General features: G+C 40.2%; 1 non-coding gene across 1 annotated transcript; it reads right to left on the bottom strand.

The window, feature by feature from the left end:
* Window positions 1-2,826: 2,826 nt before the first annotated feature.
* LOC114814873 lies at window positions 2,827-2,964 on the bottom strand. Its single transcript, XR_003762669.1, has one exon. It is a non-coding gene; the product is annotated as a small nucleolar RNA SNORA7 (small nucleolar RNA).
* Window positions 2,965-7,804: the final 4,840 nt, after the last annotated feature.

Here is a 7,804-nt window from a genome sequence, read left to right as displayed (position 1 = left end):
ATAGTCTGCCATCTACTTAGATGTCTAGCCAATGCCTCAAGTTCAGTATATCCCAAATTGAAGTCCACCTCTTCCCTCCCAACCTTCCCTTCCCTTCCTTCCCTTCCAAACCTTCTTCTATCCCTTGACTTTCCCATCACTCTTGGCAACATCACCTTCCTCCCTGTGTCCATGCCCACATCCTTGGCTTTATCTCTAACTCCTCTCTCTCTCTTTCAGTCCACACTATTCAGTCACCAAATCCTATAGGTTCTCTTGCTCAGGGCCTCTCTAAGAACTTCCACACATACAGCAGACCACTAATCATCCCATCATCAAATCCCTACTAAACTGAGGATACATAGAGAAGCCTCAGTAGATATCAGGGTATTTGAAACAGATAGACAGTGAACATTAACAGTAGAGGATAAGCAGAATATAATTTTGCCTGTTAGAATATAAGATCCTCAGAGGCAGGGATCATTTGTTCTTCCTCTATTGTGTTCCCTCAGGTATTCAATCAGTATGATTGATTAATTGATAGTGAAATTACTCTTCCTCTCCATCCGTCTAAGGCAGCCCTAACTATATAACCTCTAAAGGTACATATATAAAGGTTTTGAGGGAGATGTTTGTCCCAAGAATCTCTGACTATTCCTGCTTCCTAGAAGATCACTACCTGGGGTCTAACAAAGAAGTTAACTTGCAAACTAAAAATGCACACTAGAAAGTGTGTTAGGGAAGCCTAAAATGACAAGGCCCAGTTTGCACAGGAATGTAAAGTACAATCCAACATTTAAAATTAAATAATAATGACATTTGTTAAGCACTTACTGTGTGCGAAGCACTGATCTAAGCACTGGAAAAGATACAAGATAATTGGGTTGTCCCACTTGGGGCTCACACTTTTAGTCCCCATTTTACAGGTGAAGTAACTGAGGCCCAGAGAAGTTAAGTGATTGGCCCAAAGTCACACAGCTGACAAGTGGTGGAACCAGGATTATAACCCATAACCTCTGACTCCCAAGCCCATACTCTTTCCACTAAGCCATGCAATGTCTCCCTAAATACAATATGCATAACTCAAAATTAAAGAAAAAATGAAATAGGGCTCTGTCAGCTGAATTAATGGTACAAGCAATTAGTACGAAGTTAGGCATTGAAACATGTTTATGAGAAAAATATAATGGGGCTTATCCAATGGGAAAAAAAGGAGTTCATTATTGCTGAGTTAACCAGGACTTGTTATGCTAGGGTAAAGAAAAAATTGTATGAGAATTTATGGAAAAGGAATAACTATTCTCTAGGGGATTTTCAAATTATGGCATCTGATGAGAGTGTAGTAAGGTCATGTCCATTTTGTGTATTTTGAATCCTTTTGTTGAGGTTCAGGAATTTAGATATTCAAAAATATAGTACACCTGACTCCATAATCTGTGGAAGGTGTACAAGGGGACACAGGACTATTTATGGGGCAGATTAGGAAATTAACCATAGTTTTAGGTCACTGATTGAAGCTGTTTAATGGAATAGCAGATAATGTATTCAAATGCTGGGAAGCTACATACCTGGTCCTATCTAGTTCTTCTCCACAAGGGATCAATCAACTTTGTCCACATATGGAGGACCACTGAGAAACTGGTTTCTAGTGGTTTCCAGATGGTAAGATACCAGATGTTTTTACTGTATATTAGTAATGTTATTCCATATATAATGATATTTTTTTCAGTCTATTAACCTCTTGACTAAATTGTTTCCCTTCTTTTCTAAAATAAGATATTTTCCCTCCACAAAGTTTCCTTAACATTGGATTTTTGAAACCAAGCTCTTGCTAAAATCAAATTTAGCAGTCTTCCACAGCAACATAGCACATACTGTGTGTTGGGGTTTTTTTGTATTTTTCTTTTTCTTGGCTAATATAGCAGATTACTGGTGCAAGATGGGGCACTAGAGGAATGTATTAAATATGAAATTATGATTATAATAATTAATCTCTGAGTCCAGACAGGAATATCCTTGAAGAAGGGAACCATATTTTTCTAGATGTGAGAAACACAACACAAGCCTTATTACCAACAAATTGCAGGAGAAACCATCAGATGGTTGGGAACAACTTTCAGATTCCTTGGATACACACCAAATCAACAGATTACTGGGAGAAAATTAGGGATGTAATAGACTTTTAACTGTGCTATTCCACTGGGCCTTTGAATGATTGCCATATGATCTGAAACAGGAATAAAAACGATTAGAATAATGATTGAAACTGCTAATTTGTACTCTTCTTGGGATAAAAAAGTGCAAAATTACCTAATAAATGAAAAGAAAGAAGTATGGATTTTTAGCTCTTGAAGAAGCCTTTTGACAAATGTTCAGAATGAAAATGTTTCTGAACAAAGTGGTAAGTGGGTTGTTTATACTGGTTGCGTTCATTTCCTCTCCTTCAGTTTCTTCCTTGACTCTCATCAACCCGGCTTCCCCCTCCTGCACTCCACTGTGAAGGGATCAATCCATAAGACCACTGTGTCCAAGGGGTATATTTAGTGGGCTTGCTTGGCCTGAGTCTCAGCATGTATACAGGGCTGAGGTCTGGAGGCTTCTCTCTAGGGGGATTAGAAATGCAAATCAGCAATGAGGCTAATTCTCATTGCTACTAATTGCAACTCCATGGACACACCTCTCCCAGAATGCCCCTCCTCCACCTGCAATAGTTCTGGTAGTATATTGCTAGAGTTTTCTTGGTAAAAATACAGAAGTGGTTTACCATTGCATTCTTCAGTGGAGTAAACTTGAATCTTCTCCCTTGATTCTCTCCCATGCCGCTGCTGCCCAGCAAGGTGAGTTTTGACTTGTAGCAGATTGCTTTCCACTTGCTAGCCACTGCCCAAGTTAGGAATGGAATTAGTATGCCTTTGCTTGACTCTCCCTCCCATAGCCAAGACTAGTAGAGTACTGAAAACTCTCCAGGTGTGATCCTGAGAGGGGACAATGAACTCTACTATGTCTTAATCTTCCTCTAAACTGTAACCTCATTGTGGGCAGGGAATGTATCTACTAACTCCTTTACATAGTAAGCACTCAATAACTATGGGTGATTGATTGATTCCTTTATTGACTGACAGCATTTGTCACTGTGGACCATGACTTTCTCCTGGAAACATTATCTAATCTTGCTTTCTGTGACATTGTCTTTTCCTGGGTATTCTCTTACCTCCTTGTCCCATTCTTGGTCTCATTTGCAGCCTGTTTCTCAGCTTCCATAACCCTGGGTGATGCTCAAGGCTCAGTTCTGAGTGGTCTTCTATTCTCAGTTAACACTTACTCCCTTGGGAATGTCATTCACTGTCATGGCTTGAACAACCACTTGTAAAAGAATCACTTCCTAATCTTCCTCATTAGCCTCATTCCTTCTTTGCAGTCTTGCATCAACTGGTACCTTCAGGATACATCTTTGTGGATGTCCCTTGAATAACTCAAGCTAAACATGGTCAAAACTGAAATTCTCATCTTCCAAATCATCTCTGTCCCATAACTTTTCCATCTCTGTTGACAGTATACCACTATCCTCTCCAATATCATATGTCTGCCATCCTGGAGTTATCTGCTACTCCTTTCTCTCTGGCAACTCCTCATTCATTCATTCATGAAATCCAATCAGTTCCTTTTTCCAACATCTCCAAAAGAGTCCTTCACCTCATCGAAATTGTCACCACACTGATGTTATATCTTCACTGCCCAAGCCTCCTTCTAGGCTGCACTGCCCACAGTCTCTATCCTCTCCAGTCCCATACTACTCTCTGCTGCCCAGATCACTTTTCTAAAATAGCACTGTATGCACATCTCCCCACACCTAAAAAGAGTTATCAGATTATGTGAATAATGTAGGCGCTTAACAAATAACAGTGTATTAGGATGTACTAAATGCTGGGATAGATACAAGCTAATCAGGTTGGACCACAGTCCCTGTCTTACCTGAGTTTCACAGTATCAATCCCCATTTTACTGGAGAGGTAACTGAGATCCTAGGAAGTTTTGCCTGAGTTCAGGCAACAGGGAAGGAGCAGAACCAGAATTAGAACCGAGGTCCTTCTGAATCCCAGGTTCATGCTCTATCCACCAGGCCACACTACTTCACCTGTTGCCTACAGAACTGGCATTTTATATCTTTTCTCCATTCACCCAATCCCACTCTCAGGCACATGCTTGCACAAATCCTTCGCTACTTTCCATTGGTTTCTGGACTGTCAATCCATTCCCTCCACCAATCAGTCATCCTCATCATCAGCATCTGCTCCTCTTGGTAGGGAATATCATTACCTGCCATCTTGGCTGCAGTGCTATCATGAGGCCAGGGTCAAGAGCAGATAAGAGGCATTGGGATTGGACCCCTTCGAGACTCCAAAATGTAGAGAACTCAGCCTGGGGTCCTACCTCTGAGGGGATGAGTGCTGGGAGTCGGAGGGAAAGAAGGCACTCAGGAGGTTTGGACTGAGATAACTGGTGGGGTTATTGAAGCCTAGAGAAGTTAAGCAACTTGCCCACAGTGGATGAGAGAAAAGGGGGTGAAAAGGATCTGGATCCAGGGCTCCAGTCTCTGAGAAGGGGAAAGGGGACACCAGCCTGAAGTCTCAATGCGGTACACACACCCAACCTCACTCCTGCCCACATCCCAGAGCCAGAAATGTCCACTGACTCCTCCAGCCTACGTTCCAGGAAAACTGAAACTCCCTTTCCCTCAGCCACTCTGGGTGCTCTGCTGGCCAGGATCCTAGGATCTCCCTCGCAGAGCAATCAGCACATCTTAGGTCCATGCCACCACTGCCTTCCATAGCTGAGAGGGTGTCACCAAGGGAGAAACTATCTGCCTGGATAACGTGGGGTCCGAGAAACATTCCTGAGGTTGTAAGTTGTTTTCCTTTTCCCGACTCTCCATCCCTTCTGCATCATCTATGCAGTTGGATCTGGATGTTTGTATGCTTGTTAGTTCCCCTACCCTCAGCCCCCAACCACTGTCTCCCCTTTTGGACTGTAAACTCACTGTGGAATGTATCTACCAAATCTGCTATATTGTACTCTCCCAAATGCTTAATGCAGTGCTCTGCATACAGTATGGGCTCAAAAAATACAATTGATTGTTTAGTGCCTCTCTGTTCTGTCCCCAGGAGTGTGGATAAAAAGCATGTTCTGATACATTAAGGAGAAAATCACACAATCTGCCTTATTGTCTACATGAAATATTTTATGAATTCAATGAGTAAGGGGGGAAACTGGCCAAAGATAAATCATTCTTCCTCTCTTGTAATTAGCTCTCTATTCCATTTTGAAAAAAATCAATTTGGAAAATTTCAAGACTTGAAATGATGCTTCTAATTATGGACCAATCTATAAGAGTGGCATACCTATTCTCTGAGGGTACTAATTTGGGGGGGGGGATAAAGATCAGTTAGAATGTTTGAAAAAGTAATCATTGCTGAAAGAAGGTAGACAAAGCAAATAGTTTGCAAAGTGATTTGCAAGGGAATTAGTGTCTTAAAGCCAAAGTTTCAGGTTGAAACCTCTTGATGTTATTTGTGAAGTAGTATCATACATAAACAACTGGCTAACTCTGAGTCCCTTGGGCAATTTAACTGAAGACCACTAATCCACTTTTTTTTATGTTGTAAAGTCTGGCTGTTGAACAGAGAAAAAAGTAACCAGATTTCAACTTGTAGTATTGAGATATGGGTCTATTCTGTTAACATGGAAAATATACTCCTGCATCCTCTCCTGGAACCATCCTAAAATTCTCCCTCTTAAATTACTCAAAACAAAATGTGACAAATTTGACATAAGTAGATTTCTGGACTAATATGCTTGTGAACTGGCATAAATATCTGATAGGCTCTGGACATACAGATTCCCTATCAACCCCAAATCGGTTCTCTTCCGTGAATATTCTTATTTGGCTTAGAATAATCAAAGGCAAAAGTCTGTGCATAGGGCAGAACAATTCTTAAGGAAATAGCATTTGTTTTTGTTTGTGTTTTTAATGTAAAATCTTTCATAGGTCTCTTCTTATTCAACAGAATGTGCAAAATGACCCTACCGGTGAATGATGCAGGTTTTTTCAAGGTATTCACTCATCACAATAATCAACTATAATATAAAGGAAAACTAGCATAATCAAAGGAAACAAATGTAAAATTCCCAAATAACCACTGATCAGGCAAATCCTTCAAGGTTAGTAATCAAAAGTAGATGCATAATTCATTTAGATAATTAACAAATGCAATTTAAAAATGTAAAATCTCTGCATTTTGTTAGATGTACACTTAAGAATCAGATATTCGAAAAACAAGCAGTGAAAGATTCATTTTTCTTATCCATATTAACTCTTGTTGAAAGAGAGTAGCAGCAGGTGGGAAGCTAGATGATCGCAGATGAAAATGAGTTGAGGTTTTGAACAGGAAAAATATTCAATAATTAGGCACACTGCAGGTAGAATAAAGCCATGCCAGCCTACCAGCAGGATTGTGAGTCCAAGAATAATTGTAGCTGTTTGTATATTAGGTTGCACATAGCTTTGAGTGGAAATATGAAAAACCTGCCTGTTTCTGTATAATGCTGATTCTTTTCAGTCCCACTTCCTAGCAGTTATAACTTTGAGAGCTAGTCCTTATATTCAAACCAATTAACAAATGAAAGAGATGCTATTTTTGGTGGGAGGTAGGGTGTGGAGAGAACGGATGGTAGCAGGACTATTTAGATTGCTAGGTATTCATAAAAATGGGAAGGGAATGAAGCTGAATTGGACAATTCCTTCTTTCAGCTGCTTTGTCTACGAATCTATCTTTCTATGTCCTGCCTCCTGTTTCACAGTAGTCTAAATTAAACCTCTAAAAAGGACCAGATACCAGTACAGCAATGAACAAAAATGATCTTTCCATCCAACCTTCTAAAGTGGAACAATTGAGTAGAAATTTAGGAGCTTAGTTCAGTCATGATCACTGTTTTAGTTTGATATGTGTGTGTGTGTGTGTGTGTGTGTGTGTGTGTGTGTGTATTTCAACACTGAGCTCTACAGCTCTTTCTGCCCATTGTAAAGCCACAGAGAGGGAAATGGGCAAGATGGGGTAGATATACCAGATCATAATGCTACTGCTTTTCAATGCTGTATCTTGGGACAATTTTAAACACCCTTTGCAGGAGGTGGGTGGCCCACAAATATCTACAGTCCAGGTAAAATCCAAGCTTAAAGTAGTGATTCTCCAGCTAAGGCAACAGCCACTACTTAACAAGGTAAGGGAATTTTTAAAAAAAGGCCTAGTGACTGGAAAAAGTGACTGTAATTTGGAAAAAATGACTTGTCTTTTTTAAGGAGAAGCACCCTGGCTTAGTAGAAAGAGCGCAGTCTTGGGAGTCAGAGGTCCTCCTGGGTTCTAATTCTGGATCTGCCACTTGTCACTTGTGTGACTTTTGGCAAGTCACTCAAATTCTCTGTGCCTCATTACCACATCTGTAAAATGGGGATTAAAATTGTGAGCCTCACGTGGGGCAACCTGATTACCTTGTATCTACCTCAGCACTTAGAACAGTGCTTGGCACATAGTAAGCACTTAAATACCATCATTATTTTTATTATTATTAAGGAGATGCTTAGTGGGACATTATTAATCAGTCAAGCAATTAGTCATATTTATTGAGCATTTAGTTTGTACAGAGTACTCTACTAAGCTCCTGGGAGATACAACAGACTTGGTAGGCACATTCCCTTCCCACAGTGAGTTTACAGTCTAGAAGGGGAGACAGACATTACTATAAATAAGTTAATTACCGAAAAGTAATT

Source organism: Ornithorhynchus anatinus, chromosome 10 (assembly GCF_004115215.2).
Source record: "Ornithorhynchus anatinus isolate Pmale09 chromosome 10, mOrnAna1.pri.v4, whole genome shotgun sequence".
Taxonomy (NCBI): Eukaryota; Metazoa; Chordata; class Mammalia; order Monotremata; family Ornithorhynchidae; genus Ornithorhynchus; species Ornithorhynchus anatinus.
This window is presented reverse-complemented; position numbering and strand designations above follow the sequence as displayed.